The sequence below is a fragment of the Lissotriton helveticus genome, chromosome 1_1 (genome assembly GCF_964261635.1).
Source record: "Lissotriton helveticus chromosome 1_1, aLisHel1.1, whole genome shotgun sequence".
NCBI classification, from domain to species: Eukaryota; Metazoa; Chordata; class Amphibia; order Caudata; family Salamandridae; genus Lissotriton; species Lissotriton helveticus.
In genome coordinates, this window is record NC_136057.1 from 333981824 (window position 1) to 333999432 (window position 17609).

Sequence of the window (17609 nt, forward strand, 5' to 3'; positions counted from 1 at the left end):
CTTGACGGATCCCCCCGAAACTTTCAGGGAAGGAGCGGAGCGCAGCGAGGCAAAGTTAAGGAAAATTACAGGCAGATCCCTCTTTCGGCGCCAAAGTTATTCCCAATAGAATGTTGCGGATTTCCTATGGAAAACGATCCTAACTATAACTACCTACTGGCGACCGCCAATAGGTAATATATATATACACACACATATGTCTTTATTTCACACATACATCAATGCAGCCCCTATAAGGGAGGCTAAACAATGTAATAATAAATAACTGCTTTTGAATTAACATACTATAGAATATAGACCACAGGAGGGTAATTATTACTTGAACTCTTATTAATGTGTAGAAAATTAAAGCAATGGTAACACAAAACTGGCACCATGCCATTAGGGCAGACATGACCTCCAGCTTCCCATCATGCCTCAGGGGTGATAGTTAGGTCAGTTGTCCTTTCCGGCTCCTTCATCAGGCCCCTGGATTTCACAGATCTGACTTTTTGACGTTTTTTTCAAATAATTCTCTACTTCATATTGTTTTTCTATCTTTCACTTGATGTCTTTTAGGTATTAGAGTGAAGTACAACCATGTTTTGACAGAAAGTGATTTATTTTCTGTCTTAATTTATTTTTTTATTTTTTTATTTTGAAAGTTTTATAGAATGCGAACAAGATCCTTGCGGATATCAGAGCGGTTTACACACAAATGGGATAAAAACAGATAAAGAGCTAAACAAAATATAATACAAAGATGAACAAAAACAAATTGATCAAATGTAAACAAGGTGAGGTAGCATCGGTGTATAGGTGGAACACTGTACAGAAATCAATGAATGAAAGTTAAGCAAATATATCAAGCAAATATGAGCAAACAAGTTAGGCAAATGTAAAACAAGGTGAGGTAGCAGCGGTGTAAAGGTGGGAAAAAGTTCAGCAAATATGTCCAGCAAAGATGAGCAAACAAATTAAGCAGACGAAAAAAGGTGAGGTAGCAGCGGTGTATGGGTGATCAACTCTACAAAGTTTTTGGAGGAGACATAATGAGAACGAAGGTACAATAGTCTAAATTCATGTGAATTTAGCTAAGAGGAGAGATTGTACTTCTTTCTTGAAGGAAGCCGTGGATGAGATAAGTCTGATTTCTGGAGGAAGGGAATTCCATATCCTGGGGGCCATCCCAGGGAAGGGGCGTTTATATGTCTTCTTCTTGTGGAATCTTTGGGGTTTCAGAAGAAGGTTCTTTGCACTTCTTGTATCTCTTGAGCCACCTGAGATTGTCAGTTTCTGAGCGAGATAGCTGGGAGAGTATGGCCTTGTGTGTCATGCATGCTATTTTCAGGTGTATTCTAGCTTTGTATGGTAGCCAGTTCAGGGATCTTAAGTCAGGAGAGATGTGTGACCGTTTTTTGGAGCCTGTGATAAGTCTGGCTGCAGCATTAATAAAGGCTTTTAATGGTGCGGTAGTCGAAAGGGGCAGGCCACAGAGGTCAACGCTTCCATAGTCCACTCGAGGGATTACTAGGGCTTGGACTGCAGTTCTGAAGTCATTTGCGGGGAGGAAAGGTTTCAGCTTTCTTAATGTGTTGATTTGGAAATTAGCACCTTTCGTAGCATTGCCGATGTGGTGATGCATATTGAAATTGCAGTCGAGGGTTATGCCTAAGGACTTTTCTGAATCCACGATAGTAGGTTGGACGTTAAGTGCAGTGAGATGATTAAGCCAGGACTGAGTGATGGGGACTTTGGTAGGAGGAGCTATTAAGAGTAATTCTGTTTTTAGGGCGTTAGGTATGAGATGATTCTCTGCTAGCCAAGTCTGTGTATTTCTGAGCGTTGTGTTGAGAAGTTTGATGTCTTCAAGGGTGTGTATTTTAAGGTAGATCTTGGTATCGTCAGCGTACATGTGAAATTGTACATTAGATGCTTGAAGCAAAGCGGTGAGTGGTTCCAAGACTAGATTAAACAAGGTAGGGGATACGGAGGATCCTTGAGGGACACCTAGTGTTACAGGAACTGGAGTAGACAAATTGTTGTTAATCTTGAATTTCTGAGTCCGGTTATGTAGAAAGGAGGTGAACCATTTGAGTACTATCCCTGAGATACCCATTCTGAGATTTAGCAAATCGAGTAAGTTCTCATGTTTGACTGTATGGAAGGCTGATGAAAGGTCGAGAAGGATGAGGAGGCAGGTGCCATTCCGATCAAGAATTTGCAGTGCATCATCAATTATGTGTGTCATAGCTGATTCTGTGCAGTGACCTGTTTGGAAGCCTGATTGGTGTGAATTGAGGAGTTAAAAGTGCTCGATGTGTTTTGTCAGTTGGAGATGTACACATTTTTCTAGGAGTTTGGCCAAAGTAGGAATATTGGTGATAGGACGATAGTTAATCAGCTCGGAGGGGTTCGCTGAAGGTTTCTTCAGTATGGGCGAAACCTGTCCTATTTTGAGGGAGTCCGGGATGCATCCTTGTTGCAGAGAGCTGTTAATGATTTTGGTCAAAAGCGGGAGAAGCAATGGGATAAAGTCATGTACAGCGTTAGCGGGTAGAGGGTCAGTTAGGTGATTGGAGGGCTTCAGTGTACTTAGAATCAGGCCAATAGAGTCTTCAGAGTAAGTTTCGAAGGATGCCCAAGATGCATTGTTTTTTAGAACAAGGGGCGTTTTGCTGTGGGGGTTAGAATAAAGTCTTAGATCAGAGAGGAGATCTTTCCTGATCGTGTCTGTCTTTAGATTAAAGAAAGAAGAGAATTCTTCACAGGACGGTAGTGTATTAGAGGAGTTTTGAGGTCTTTGAGGTCCATCTCTGGATTGAGTTTTGATTAACTCAAACAACTTCTTAGGGCACTTTCTAGCCTGGTCAAGTTGGTGACTGAAGAAGGATGCTTTCGTACGTTTGATTTTTCTAAAGTATGCATTTCTTTTTTCTTCAGTGTTTTGAGGTGCAGAGCTGAGGGGACTGATCGCCAGTTGCGTTCCGCTTGTCGCATGGCTCGCCTATCTTCGTTAAGCAGTCCGTCATACCATGGTTTTGAATTCTTAGATGAAGCTCTCTTTAACTGAAGGGGGGCAACTTAATTGATAATAGAGGACATCGAGTTGAGGTACTGGTCGGTGAGAACCAGTACGTCGGTAGCGCCAGTAGGGGGTAGGAGAAGATTGTAGCTGGGGGAGGGTAGAGAGTTAGGATTGAGTTTCCTCAAGTCTCTCTTCCAGACCTTAGATCTAGTGGATTGAACCGGGTTAGGTTTCACTTTTTTGTTGATGTGAACGTGATAATGTGGTGATCAGACCAGTCACACGGTAAGATTGAATCAAGTTGGATGGAGTTGCCTTTGGAGATGATAAGATCCAGGATAGAGCCTTTGTCATGTGAAGGGCTGTTGCAAAATTGGGAGAGGTCAAGGTCGCTGAGGAAGTTTTTGAGACTGTTGACCACAGCGTCGTTGAGATCATTCCAATGGAGGTTGAAGTCACCAATTAATATTTGTGTGTGTTGTCTTCCGGAATTCGTTGTGACCAGATCCATGAGGATCTGCAAAGGTGAGGTTGTCTCCTGGTGGATGGTAGATAATGTGTAGGGAGCATACAGGATTACCTTCGCTATTGATGTCAAGGTAAAAGTACTCACAGGAGGAGAAAATAGGGGATATAGCGCTCATAACTGAGAGTTTGCTCCGGTAAATACATGCGATTCCACCTCCAATCTTGCCAATCCTATCCAATCTGAGGATGTGGTAGTTAGGGGGAACTAGAATGTCAAAGAGTGGCGAGGAAGATTCTGTTATCCAGGTTTCGGTGAGTACAGTCAGGTCTAGGTCGTGTGCGATAATGAGGTCGGCAATGTCTGCTGCGTGTCTAGGGACCGATCTACAGTTCAGAAGTGGGCATTTAAGCCGGGGAGTGATAAGGGAGGAGGAGGGGTCAGGGGCGAGTGTCACTTTTTTAAGATTAGTAGTAACTATGCCTCTATAATTGTGCGTAGAAGACCTATGGGGGTTGGGGGGATAGTGGGGATGGGAAGGTGTTTGGGGGCTATGTGGGCCGAGAGTGTGAGATCATAGGGGTGAAGAAGGGAGCGTATGTCGAACGCAGAAAGAGGGTTGGGGCTACGCCGAGGACGAGTAGGAGAATTACGGGAGGAAATGGAGGTCCAGTAAGGAGGGTTATGATTGTATGAGAGTGGAGGGTGGATGCTGGGCATGTTGTGTGAAAGGGATCTGGGGGGTGTGGGGTGCCTGGGTTGTTTCGAGATGAACTCTTTGAGGGTGTGAAGTTCATCTTTAATTTGACAGAGGGTGGACATAATCTTGTCCAAGATGTTGTTTGGGACGGTAGTGAACGTAGAATGGGGAGTGGGAAGGGGAGGTTTGGCTTGGTAAGGTGTAAGGTCGGTAGAAGGCGGGGGGGGCAAGGGGTGGAGGGGGAGGAGGTGAGTAAAGTTTTGGGCACTTCGTTGAGAAGGGGGCTGTGGGGGTGGGAATGGATACAGGTGGGAGAAGAGGTGTTGTAGGTGTGTGTAGGAGTATAGTGGGTTCTGGGGTAGTAGAAGGTGGACATGCAAGAGAGGGTGAAGCATGTGACATAAGAGGGGGTGAAATAGTAGCTAAAAGGGTGGAGGGTGACACGGGTCGGAGAAGGCAGGGGGGAATAGTAGGGGTAGTGGAATATGGAAAAGGTAAGTTAAAGGGTGGTGAAACGATCAGTGAGTGATTGATGGGGGAGGAGGGAATAGCGATAGGGGGCTGTGTGTGTTGCGGGGATCCATAAAGAGTGGTTACAAGGTGAGTTGGTTGTTATGGTCAAGCCAGTTGGGAGTATGTTGGGGATAGATGAAGAGGGGAGAAGTGTGCTAGCAGGTGGGGAAGGAGGGTTGTGAGGGGTGTAGGGCTCAGAGCTCCTAGAAGGCCTGGGGGTAGGGGGTGGGAGGGTATTTAAAAGGGTAGGAGTTGCGGAATCTGGGGTGCTGGGTGTAATGGGCATAAAGGGGGAAGTGGATGGGTTAGATAAATGCTTTTTAAAAATAGGGAAGATGTTGTCAAATAGGTCAAGACCGTGGTCTGTGGACTGAACGAGAATAGTTCCGTTGTTGTAGATTGTAATGGTGGCTGCCGTGTGGAAGAGTCGTGATGGTGAAATGTAAATCATAAGCCCATGTGCAGATTTCCTCGTGGAGGAAATCACGAGTAGGGAAAGGAAGGCTTTCCTCCATTGAGCTCTACGTTTAGTGAAGAAAATTATGTCAGTGGTGGTGATCCCTTTATGTAGTGAGAAATATGGGTCAGCAAAAGGTGTTTCAGGGTTAGATTTTAAAAAGTTATGTTTAAAGCGTTTGGCAGATTTTTTAGTGAGTTGCGGAGGGTAGATGATTTTGAAGGTGTGAGTGCCTGTAGGTTCCATGCTGTGAGTTGTGACGTATATCAGAGAGAACGGGAGAGTGGGATATACCACTATGACAGAGTCAGCTTTAGGTAATCTAAGACAGTCTAAGATAATCTAAGATGACCGGCTCATTGGACGAGGAAGTACTAAATAGTTCTGAAGTCCTTTAACTATGTTCATCGGATATAGGAGAGTCCTGTTTCACTGTTAGTTGAATTGAGGGGGAAACAGTGTGCAGTCTAAAGTAGTCCTATTTCACTGTTTAAAAGACTGTTGGGCAGGGAAAGGCCTGATCTCTTTTTGACCCTTGCCCCTCCTGGGGCAAGAAAAAGGCCAGGTCTGACACACATTCTGTGTCTATTCTCTGTCTTCCTGCCTCTCGCTCCCCAGAGACCTGTCAACATTGCAAGAGGCTGTCTAGAAGAACTCTCAAGGAGAAAAAAAAGGATTCACCTCTATGGACTTTCTGAGAGAGGTAGGTCTCCTGTGAGACAGAAGAAAAAGAGGGCCAGATTCACGTCGAGAAGCAAAATCTCGATCTGTTCCCCATCGGCGTCGGGATCAGCGATGAATTTACCTACCGCAAAGAAAAGGATGTCATCGATGAAGCCATCGATGGTGCGTGTGCACCAATCAACACCAATATCGAAGACAACAGTTTTGACATTAAGTCAGGTAACGGACCCTCGGTCGGCTTCAACTCGGCGACGCTCAACGTCGAGGAGTAGGTCTCCATCAGTGTTGGCTCAACATTCGATGTCAAAGCATGTGACTCCGTCTGATTCCTCTCTCAAACGTTTGAAGTTGAGGCACAAGTCTCTGTTGGCATCTTCTCGTAGAGGATCAACGCCAAGAAAACATAAGATTTAATCGATGTCCTCCTAGCATTCGACGTTGAGGCACAAGACTTTGTCACAGAGGAGTTCAACGTCGAGACACAAGACTCCGTCGGCGTTGTCCCAAAGGTGGTCGACTTTGAGACACTAGACTCCATCAGCGCTTCCTCACAGGCGTTCAAAATTGAGACAGGGGACTAGGTCGGCGTCAAATCATGAAAGTTCAACAGACGAACACCCCCTCCTTCATTGTCAACCAGGCGGCGATCAATGTCGGGTCACAGTTCGACTCCCAGAGAACGGTTGACACCAAACACACATTGCTCGACTTTGAGAGATCAAGCTGGGTCCTCCTCATGCCCAGTGAGCATTCCTCCTTCACCACCACCGACGTCGAGAGCAAAATCACCACCACTGGTTCAGGACACAGTGACTCCACGTTCAGCGTCGAGACACTATCGCCAGTCCGCGTCGACCCATCACACGGGTTTAAGACGCACTTCATCATCATCTTCAAGGTCACCGGAGGTGTGTATTTTGACCTCAAACAGTCCAACTTCTTCACCTGTACGTTCCCGTTCATGCTCTGAGGCTCCTGCAAGAGAAGAGTGGCAGAAATCTCAATCTGTGCATCACTCTCCTAGGTGGTCTGTACATCACTGGCAAAAACCTGGAACAGTACAACAGGATTACTCCAGCCCTCTATGCAGGTCTCCTCTGGCCCGGCTTGTACAACCTGTAGATCTCTCTCCTACTACTCAATTGAGGGGTTGAAATCATACACATACTCCTGCACCTTCCTCAAGAAGGAGATCTACGTCTCGAGGACATAGGAGAAGGCTCAGGTCACCGACATGTTCGCCCTCCTCTACACAATCCTCAAAGAGGGACTACTCCCTTATGCTCACACAGTCCACCATTGAGGGTCTCTCCAGTGGATGACGTCAGTACTTTTCAGGATATTCCGGCCAGAGGGGCAACCAAGTTAAACATTGTTATGCCTACCCAGCAGATTTCATCCTCAGTGATTTTTGAGACTTTACATCAAAGATCAGCAGCCAGACCCTTGTTGCCCTTGGTGCCGGGTCTCCTCCAGCCTGTGATGGACACTTTTCTTACACCAGCAATGCTCAAGACTGCACCAGCGAGAATCTTGAAGACACACAAGCCTCTGTAGGAAGATCCATTATTTCTTAGGGATCACTGAAATAATATCGACTACCAAAATATCGACTACCCAAAATATCGACGAGAAAAAATCTACAACCAAAATATCGAGTTTGTATGTACAAACAGGTAAGTACAAAAATATCGAGTACAAAATATCGTTAACAAAAATATAGTTGTAAAAAATATCGACTTTAATAAAAACAATGTTTAATTACATTAATATAAAAAATTAATTACTAAAATATAATTAACAATACTTAAAATAACTTTTAATAATTAAATAATTAATGAAAGTAAAAAAATAATATTTTTTTAATCATATTTCTTAAAACATATATATATATAGTAACAAAATGTAATTAAATAATAGCCAATATTATTAACGTACAAATACAAAAGAGTAAAAATTACTATTCCCACTGCAAAGAGTGCAACAGTGGATATATGACGTTACAACGCAACTTTTACAACGCACTACCATTACAACGTAAGTATTGGTAAGTATATAATAATTTTTTTTAATTTAAATTATTTAAAATTATTTAAATATAATTTAATTTAATTTCATTTCATTAAATTAAATTAATGTAAATTTAATTTTACTTTATTTTTACACTGTACCCCTGTACCCCTATACCCCAAAACTGACCCTGAACCCTAAAAAAACCCTTTAACCAAAAACTAAAAACTGACCCTGAACCCTAAAAATACCCCTTTACCCAAAAACTAAAAACTGACCCTGAACCCTAAAAATACCCCTTTACCCAAAAACTAAAAACTGACCCTGAACCCTAAAAATACCCCTTTACCCCAAAACTAAAAACTGAACCTGAACCCTAAAAATACCCCTTTACCCAAAAACTAAAAACTGACCCTGAACCCTAAAAACACCCCTTTACCCAATAACTAAAAACTGACCCTGAACCCTTAAAATACCCCTTTACCCAAAAACTAAAAACTGACCCTGAACCCTAAAAATACCCCTTTACCCAAAAACTAAAAACTGACCCTGAACCCTAAAAATACCCCTTTACCCAAAAACTAAAAACTGACCCTGAACCCTAAAAATACCCCTTTACCCAATAACTAAAAACTGACCCTGAACCCTAAAAATACCCCTTTACCCAAAAACTAAAAACTGACCCTGAACCCTAAAAATACCCCTTTACCCAAAAACTAAAATACTCCTTTAATTTAACATAATTAGCAATTAATCAATTAAATTAAATTAATTACCAATTACATTTTAATTAATTAACACATATTATTTAATTACCAATTAATTAAATATTACTACCAATTAATACATTTACATATTTAATAAATAATAATTAAATTACTTCCCACTCTATTCCCCTATAAACCCACAACCCGCTACAGGAAATACATTATTTTAATTTACATAATTAGCAATTAATAAATTAAATTAAATTAATTACCAATTACATTTTAAATAATTAACATATAATATTTAATTACCAATTAATTAATTATTACTACCAATTAATAAATTTACATATTTAATTAATTATAATTAAATTACTTCCCACCCTATTCCCCTATAAACCCACAACCCGCTACAGAATAAAATTACACAATAATTTTAAAAAAATCATTAATTAAAAATAATTATAACATAAAATGACACTTTTCACACATATTATAACATAAAAACACTATAAATATTTTACATATTATATAAAAAACGATATTTTTTACTTTCGATATTATTTACAGTCGATATTACTTCACTTACCTTAAAAACGATATTTTTGCTGTCGATATTCTGTCCTGTCGATATTTTCTCCAAACGATATTTAAAACTCGATATTCTGTCCAAACGATATTTTGGAGTCGATATTATGTCTGTGCACCATTTCTTAGATCTGACCTGCCTCCTGACTTTGTAATATTCACAGCTGCAAAAAAGACACATGCAGTGGCCTCCTCATTGACAGTCTCACCCGATAAAGAGAGCAGAGCACCGAATTTGTGGGGAAGAAAAGTCTGTGGCACATCAGGCTTCATGTTGAAGATCTCGAGTGCTAACCCTGGGTGGGTACCTCAGCTCCGCCAGCGAAGTTTGCAGAGATTTGCCTACTCCGCACGCTGTGGTGAACGCATAGTAGGCAAAATGTCCACCTCTGTGGCAGAGCAGTGTTAGCCGCTCCCTCCCCCCTCACAAATGCTGTAAAAGGATTTAAAAAAAGGCACTTACCTGTGTTTCTGCTGCCTTCCCTGCCTGGCCGCTCTTCTTCCTGCTCCTCCTCTTGCGTCCTTCATGGAAAAAACACTAAGTTGGACGACTTGCGAGTGAGCATGCACACTCGCAAGACGTCCAACATAGTGTTTTTTCCAATGCAGAAGGAGTCAGGAGGACACAAGACGGCGAGGAGCAGGGAGGAGAACATGGCCAGGCAGGGGAGGCGGCAGAAACCCCGGTAAGTGCCTTCTTTTTAGAATTCAAAAGCATTTGGGAGGGGGAGGGAGCGGAACAGAGCGATGCGTAGCTCCACTGAGTTTTTTTCAAACTCCGTGGAGCTACATGTAGAGGCACTATGCCAGCTCCGCCCACCCTTATCCAGCACCTCGACGCTATTAGGGCGTATGATAGATCCTTGTGGGACTCACTTCAAAGGTTTACAGAAAAACTGCCCAAAGAAGATCGCAGGGACTTTGAGGAGATATTGCAGGAAGGAAGCTTGGTGGCAAACCAAGTTATCAGTGCAGCAACTGATGGAACAACACTGTCTGTGCACTCCTATGCACACAGAATCTGTGCCAGATGGTCACCCTGGCTCCGACTAACTGCACTAAAACCTGAAGCTCAGTCACGGATCTTCAACCTCCCTTTCTCAGGGTCTCAGGGTCCTCCTTGTTTGGTACTCACACAGATGTAGAGATGTCGAGGATGAAGATGGTGCTTGATAACCTGAAGGCGGTAAGGCTTGAAAGAAAGAAGGAGTTCAGGCGCAGATACAGATCAAACGATCGACCGCCATTCCATCAGAGGGTTCAAACCCTTCAGTGGCAGAGGCACCAACATCAGCAAAGCCAATTGAAATCCCACTCCAGTGGGAGGGAAGTATAGTCAACTACCTGGAAGAGTGGCACAACATCACTAAAGACCAATGGGTGTTAACTACGCTGCAGAATGGGTACTCTCTACTTTTTAGGCTTTGACCCCCCCCACAATCCCTCCAGTAAAAGCTACTTGCCACTAGATGCATACACTACAGCAGGAAGTACCCACCCTCCTGCGAAAATCAGCCATATAGGAAGTTCCTATATCACAGCAAGGTCAAGGGGTATATTCAAGGTACTTCCTAGTGAAAAAAAAGGATGGTAATCAGAGTACATGCCTATCCTAGATCTTCGGGCCCTCCAAAAGTCCATCAGAAAGAAGACGTTTCACATGTTAGCTCTCCATAAAATATATCCCCATGTACAACAACGGGGATTGGATGTGTTGGCTTGAACTGCAGGATGCATACTTTCATGTCCCAGTCAGTCCACATCACAGAAAGTTCCTGCGATTTCTGGTGGGATTGACCCTTTATCAGTTCAAAGTCCTGCCCTTTGGGTTGAAGTCGGCCCCTCAAGTGTTTACAAAGTGCATGGCAGTAGTAGCAGCCGCTCTACGGCACACAGGCATCTTTGTTTATCCATATCTCGACGACTGGCTTCTGATAAGGTCCTTCCCTCCAGAGTGTGAGGACTCACTATAAGCAATGTCTAGGCCTTTGCCAACGGCTGGGTCTCCACTTCAACTTCGAAAAATCCACACAAAAAATTCACTATCTGGGGGCTACAATACACTCTGAAACAGGAAAAGTGTTTCCTTCGGAGGAGAGACTTTGATCTATCACTCTGAAATGCAAGCAGATTCTGCGCAGCAGTTTACCTTCAGTCCATCAAGTTGACTCTCTCCTAGGGTCAATGGCATCCTGCATGTTTCTTGTCCCCAATGCCAGGGTGAGGATGTGCCCTTTGCAGCAGGATCTGAAGGACAAGTGGGATCAGCGAACAGCTCAGTAAGACGACAGAATACATCTGTCAGTCGCAGCCAGAGCATCGATTCCATGGTGGATGCAACAGGAAAATCTGTTTGCAGGGGTTCCATTCCATCAGACACCTCCCTCTCAATCATTAATCACAGATGCTTCCCTGTAGGGTTGGGGAGAACACCTGGGGTCCCTCCAGACTCAAGGTCGATGGTCAACAAAAGAACAATTGTATCACATCAGCATGCTGGAGCTGAGAGCTGTGCATCTAGCCCTCAGGGCCTTCCTCCCCTCGATTCAGACCTACTCCATTCTAGTTCAGACAGACAATACGACCACCATGTACTATCTGAACAAATAGAGAGAGACTCGATTGAGATCTCTATCTCTGGAAGCCCAAGCTGTCTGGCATTGGTTCCTTGCAAGGAATCTGACGATAACAGCAATATACCTGCCGGGGGAGCAGAATTTACAAGCAGACGCTCCCAGCCGTCACTTTGAGGAGCAGCAGAACTGGGTTCTAAACGACGAAGTTGTCAAAGACATTTTCCGAGAATGGGGTCCACCAAGCATCGACCTGTTCGCAGACGACACAAACAAAAAATGCTGCGACTTTGCCTCAAGATTCTAGCAACCAGGGTTGGGAGAGAATGCTCTTTTGATCAACTGGTCAGAAGGATTTGTGTATGCCTTTCCTCCAGTTCCTCTCATCCCAAAGGTTGTAACCAAACGCTCCCACTCAGAGGCGAGAATGATTCTGATTGCTCCGGACTGGCCATGGCAGTGGTGGTACCCGGACCTTCTGCACCTGTCAGAATGTCCACACAAGATATTGCTGTGCAGGTTATTTTCTATCATTAAAGATGATATGCCGGCTACGTTTATTGCTGCTCAAACTGGCAACCCGGCAACCCTCCTCCCTCGTGGGATGACACGAGTATAGTGGTATTCAAAAAGAAAGATAAGCCTCTGCATCTTCCGGGGTCTTATAGACCCATTTCATTAATTAATGTTGATGCCAAGATATATTCTAAAATCTTTGCCAGCCGCTTAATTCAAGCTGTACCATCATTGGTGTCTCATCAGCAGCATGGTTTTCTTCCAAGCAGAAGTACTGTTAATCATTTACATCGTGTGATTGCTGTTTTGGATTATGCATCTGCATTTCACAAAAATGTTTGCCTGGTGTTTCTAGACGCCGAAAAAGCGTTTGATCGCATGGCGTGGGCATTCCTATGGGCTATTATGGGTAAAATGGGGTTTGGACCTCAATTTTTATTTGCCTTACAAATTATGTATAAACGACCAAGGGCTAAGATCTGTGTGATGGGGCAGGATTCATCATTTGTTAATATTACCTGAGGTACACAGCAGGGATGCCCATGCTCGCCGTTATTGTTTGGTATATATATTGAACCACTGTTGCAGATGTTAGCGAGCGTCCTCTCCGCGTATACAATCAATGGCTGTGGGTGATAGCTATGTACGCGTGTTAGCTTATGCTGATGAGTGTCTGGATATAAATTGAATATCACTAAAACCCAGGTAGTATGTACTGCCGGGTTATGCCCCAATGACGTACGTGTTACTCAGGAGGCTAAGTACCTAGGAATCAAAATTAGGACGTCGCTCCAAGAGCTAGTTACCGTAAATTGGACTGATATACTACAATCAGTTAAACACCAGTTGGAAAAGCTGGAATGTCTTCATTTAACATTGGTGGGGCGACAAAATGTTTTAAAGATGTCTATTTTGCCTAAGGTACTTTATTATTTCCCGACGGCACAGTTGGAGTTGCCACGCGTACATTTGATGAAGCTGCAATCTATTGTAGATAGGTTTCTATGGGGTTGGAAATATCCTCGTCGCGCGTCTAAATTTAGGACACTCCCGCTTTAAAGAGGTGGATGGGGTGTTCCACACTGTGCTTTTTATTATTTAGCCTGCCTTTTCCAGAATATTAAAATTTTGGTGATTGGGGGTGAGTCACCGACATTTGAAAGTCCTAATATCTATTCGATGTTATTGGTTAAGTCAATCTCGACAAATGCTGTTGCGCTTCCTCGAACCAAGTTACTATAAAAGAACCAGATTTAAGGTTGTATTAGCAGCATTTAAAGGCTGGCGGTGGGTACGGAAAATCATTTCTCTTAAACACATTAATTTCTATACCCCTTGTGATTCAATAGAATTACTCCCTCCTATATTTTGGGATAGTAAGATGCGGACATGGGCTGATAAGGGCATTCTTTGTTTAGGCAGTATGTTTGATGCTGGTACTATGGTTATATTTGAAGATTTAAAAGCAAAATATGCGGTTCTCCAGAATGATTTTTTCAAATACTTACAGCTACGGGACTTTATTTTCAAACATTCAAATATTTTACCTTTGGACACTAACGATTTTCTTGAAATTCTGAACAAACCGGTCAGGATTGGGATCTTATATAATAGCCTGTTGAGCACACAGAGCGATGATATTGAGGTGCAAGAGGGGAAATGGAGTACTAGACTTGGTATTCCTGACCTGTTTGTTCAAAAATCAATTAATATGGCTGATAAAATCACTCTGACTGCCAATTTACGTTCTCAACATTATAAAACTTTATTTAATTTATTCCACACACCGGGCAAGATGATGAAGATACACCACACGATTATTTATTTATATGTAGTCGTGTATGTGTATTTGTATGTGTTCCGCGTATGAATGGTAAGGTATGATTGTGATATGATTGAATTTGGTATGCATGTTGAATTTTAATAATTCACTGGTTTTTGTCCATATGTTCTTTAGTGTACATAAAAAATGTTGTTCTTGTTCAAACTGTATATGATTAATACAAATATACCCCTGTTTCTTTGACTGAGATATTAAAATAAATAGCAACTTATAAGCACATCCCAGCTTGGATAAACCTTCTTTGCTCTGGTGGCCAAACTCTTTGTAAAACAATATCAGTATAGGCATTAGTTCTTTGTTGTTTATAGAATTGTGGCTCAGCCTTGCTGATTAGGAGCCAACCCTAGTTGTTCTCAGGTGGATTATCTAAAGTCATGGTGCTTGGATTATCTAAAGACATGGATATTCTTCCACTGTACTATCAAAATCTGTATTTTGTTTTATGACCATGTCAGTTGCCTGCTTATACATTGCCTCTATGTGGATGAAGCCCGAAGCACCTTCGTATGAGATGTGGCGGGCAAAGTTTTATAATGTGTTCCATCTAGAATATAATCTGTACCGCATCAAATCATTGGAAAAAAAGCAACTTGGTATTAAAATTTGGCAGCCTATGATTGATCAATTGGAAAACCTAGAATAGTTGCTAGATTCATTTATTATTTAATTAATTTTTGGCCCTGCTTTTTCTTTTCTTTGGCTTGTTTTTTTTGTGGCATGTAAGCTTGCTCACGTTGTGTTTTAGTGTATTTTCAATATGCTAGCTAACGGATTGATGTCTATATATGTTTGTATTTGCTCTGATTATGCTATGAACTGAGTGACAATAAAAATATTGAAAAAAAGATATTGCTGTGCAGACCGGACCTGTTGTCCAAGATGAACAGGAGTATTCATCACTTCAACCTTCCATCACTGAACTTGGCAGCATGGCTCCTGAGGTCCTTCAATATGGTAATGTAGGAATCCCTCAGGACTGCATGACCATCTTGAAAGAAGCAAAAACACCTTCCACAAGACACTCTTATGCTTGTAAATGGAAGCGTTTTTTATATGTACTTCGTGCAAAATAATTACCACTCTACCAAGGGGCAGGAGGATGTGATTCTAACTTACCTACTTCACTTAGCTAAGGCCGGTCTAAAATTCTCCTCAATAAAATGCACCTGGGTGCCTTTATGGCCTACAGGCACCCCGCTTTTCAGCCTTCTTTCTTTCCGATGTAGATAGTGAATGATTTCTTACAAGGGTTAAAGAAGGTCTACCCTCCTTTTTGACCTCCTTCTCCTCCATGGGAACTAATTCTGGTTCTTTTTAAACTGATGGGTCCCCCATTTGAACCTATCCACAAGGCTAATCTTCTCACCTAACTTGGAAGGCTGCGTTTTTGGTGACGATCACTTCAGCTGGCAGAGTGAGCGTGATCCAGGCTCTCTGCTCGAAAAAAACATATACAATGTTTCATCTCATTAGAGTTGTTTTGAGAACCCACCCCTCCTTCCTTCTGAAGGTGGTGTCGGGTTTTCAGGACCAGTGTCTGGGCATACCCGTCCCACTCGGAGTGACAAATGCAAGAACATAAATTGATGGACAGAATGCAGAACAATGTCATACATTCACCCCAGTACAGAGATCTGGGCCTAAATCCATAATTGTTTTGCTCGCCATGGCATTCTAATTTGGACCCAGCCAGATGAAAATGAGTCTTGACCCTGCGCTCAATGGGAACAGTCCAGTCTGAACTGCCATGTCCTCCCTAGACTGGAAACACGCATCCTAGGACCGGTTACAGGTTTTCAGCCCTCATCAGCCAGGATAGCTTGACTCCAGCAGCATGGAGAGCACGGGACCCACGTCTGGGTATACCCGTCCCAATCGGGGTGACAAATGCAAAAAGAACAATTGATGGACAGAATGTAGAACAATGTCAAACAATGTCGCTGAATGGATGAGGAACAGCTGGCTGAATCTGAACTCGGACAAGACAGAGGTCCTCATCCTCGGATCCACTCCTTCGGCCTGGGACGACTCCTGGTGGCCGACCGCACTGGGAACCGCCCCAACACCCACCGACCACGCACGCAACCTAGGGGTCATCGTCGACTCCACCCTCTCCATGACTAAACAGGTCAACGCCGTCTCCTCCTCCTGCTTCAAGACACTCCGCATGCTCTGCAGGATCTACAAGTGGATCCCCACAGAAACGAGAAGAACGGTCACCCAGGCCCTCGTCAGCAGCAGGTTGGACTACGGAAACTCCCTCTATGCAGGAGCCTTGGTCAAACTCCTGAGACGGCTCCAACGCATCCAGAATGCCTCTGCACACCTGATCCTCAACATCCCTTGCCACAGCCACATCACACCCCACCTGAGAGACCTGCACTGGCACCCTGTCAACAAGAGAATAACCTTCAAGCTCCTCACCCAGGCACACAAGGCACTCCACAACACCGGACCAACTTACCTCAACAGATGACTCAGCTTCTACACCCCCACCCGCCAGCTCCGCTCTGCCGACCTCGCCACAGTCCCCCACTTCCGAAGAGCGACTACCGGCAGCAGATCGTTCTACCACCTCGCCGCCAAGACGTGGAGCACCCTCCCCAGCCACCTACGGCAGACCCAAGACCTGCTGACCTTCAGAAAACTCCTCAAGACCTGGCTTTTCGAGCAGTAGCAGCATTCCCCACCCCAGCGCCTTGAGACCCTCACGGGTGAGTAGAGCGCTTTACAAATGATGATTGATTGATTCATTGATTGATTGTAACAACCACATTGTAATAGAACGCGATGTTATAGCATGTGATGTAACATGCTATATTCGTTCCCAAACAAATGCTGCATTTGTGTGTTTTATCTAGGTGCTAGGGCCTGATCAGAACAGAATAACAAGGGGGAATTGTTGTTCAACCTTATCTACATGCTCAACCTAAATCACAGGAAAGAACAGGACGCAAAACAACAGCATGGGCTTTGTGAAAGTACAGTGTGGCACAAAGCAAAATATGTTGGTAAGGTAAGGTATGAAGCAGAGGACAGTCTACAACGTGCTCATGCTAGCATAGAGAATACCACAATGGGCCTGCACAGGACACATGACATTGTCTGTGTGATCATTGATGGATGCGATGAGAGACAGAACAGTGTATTACTCCTGTTGAATTGTGAGTACAGGATAAGTGCAGTCAGAGGTAGGCAGAGACCAGATGTAAGTAGATAGAGGTACATACAGATAGAGACATAGATAGATAGCTAAATACAGACCCCCAACTACCCACTTATTTAAATGTATGCAGGGCGCTCCAGAAGCCATACAGGTAACTTATTTGCGTGATACAACATATTCAAATATATAAATGAACACTATCCTATAATGTGCTATACTGAAGCCGGGATGGTTCTGTTTTGCTCTTATTACTTGTCTGAATATTAAAAGTCAGTGATTATGACATTTGCTACATAAGTATTCTGAAAATGTTTGAGTAAGGGTTTATAGGAAGATGATCCTCTAGGACTGATGTATAGATCTGTATAGAAGTTGTTCT

The 17609-nt window shown here is 43.2% G+C and overlaps 1 protein-coding gene across 14 annotated transcripts in view; it reads left to right on the forward strand.

Annotated features, from left to right (window-relative positions):
* LOC144804990 (V-type proton ATPase 116 kDa subunit a 4-like) overlaps positions 1-17609 on the forward strand; it is a 6844636-nt gene that overhangs the window by 5440957 nt on the left and 1386070 nt on the right. The gene's annotated exons all lie outside the window — the stretch shown is intronic.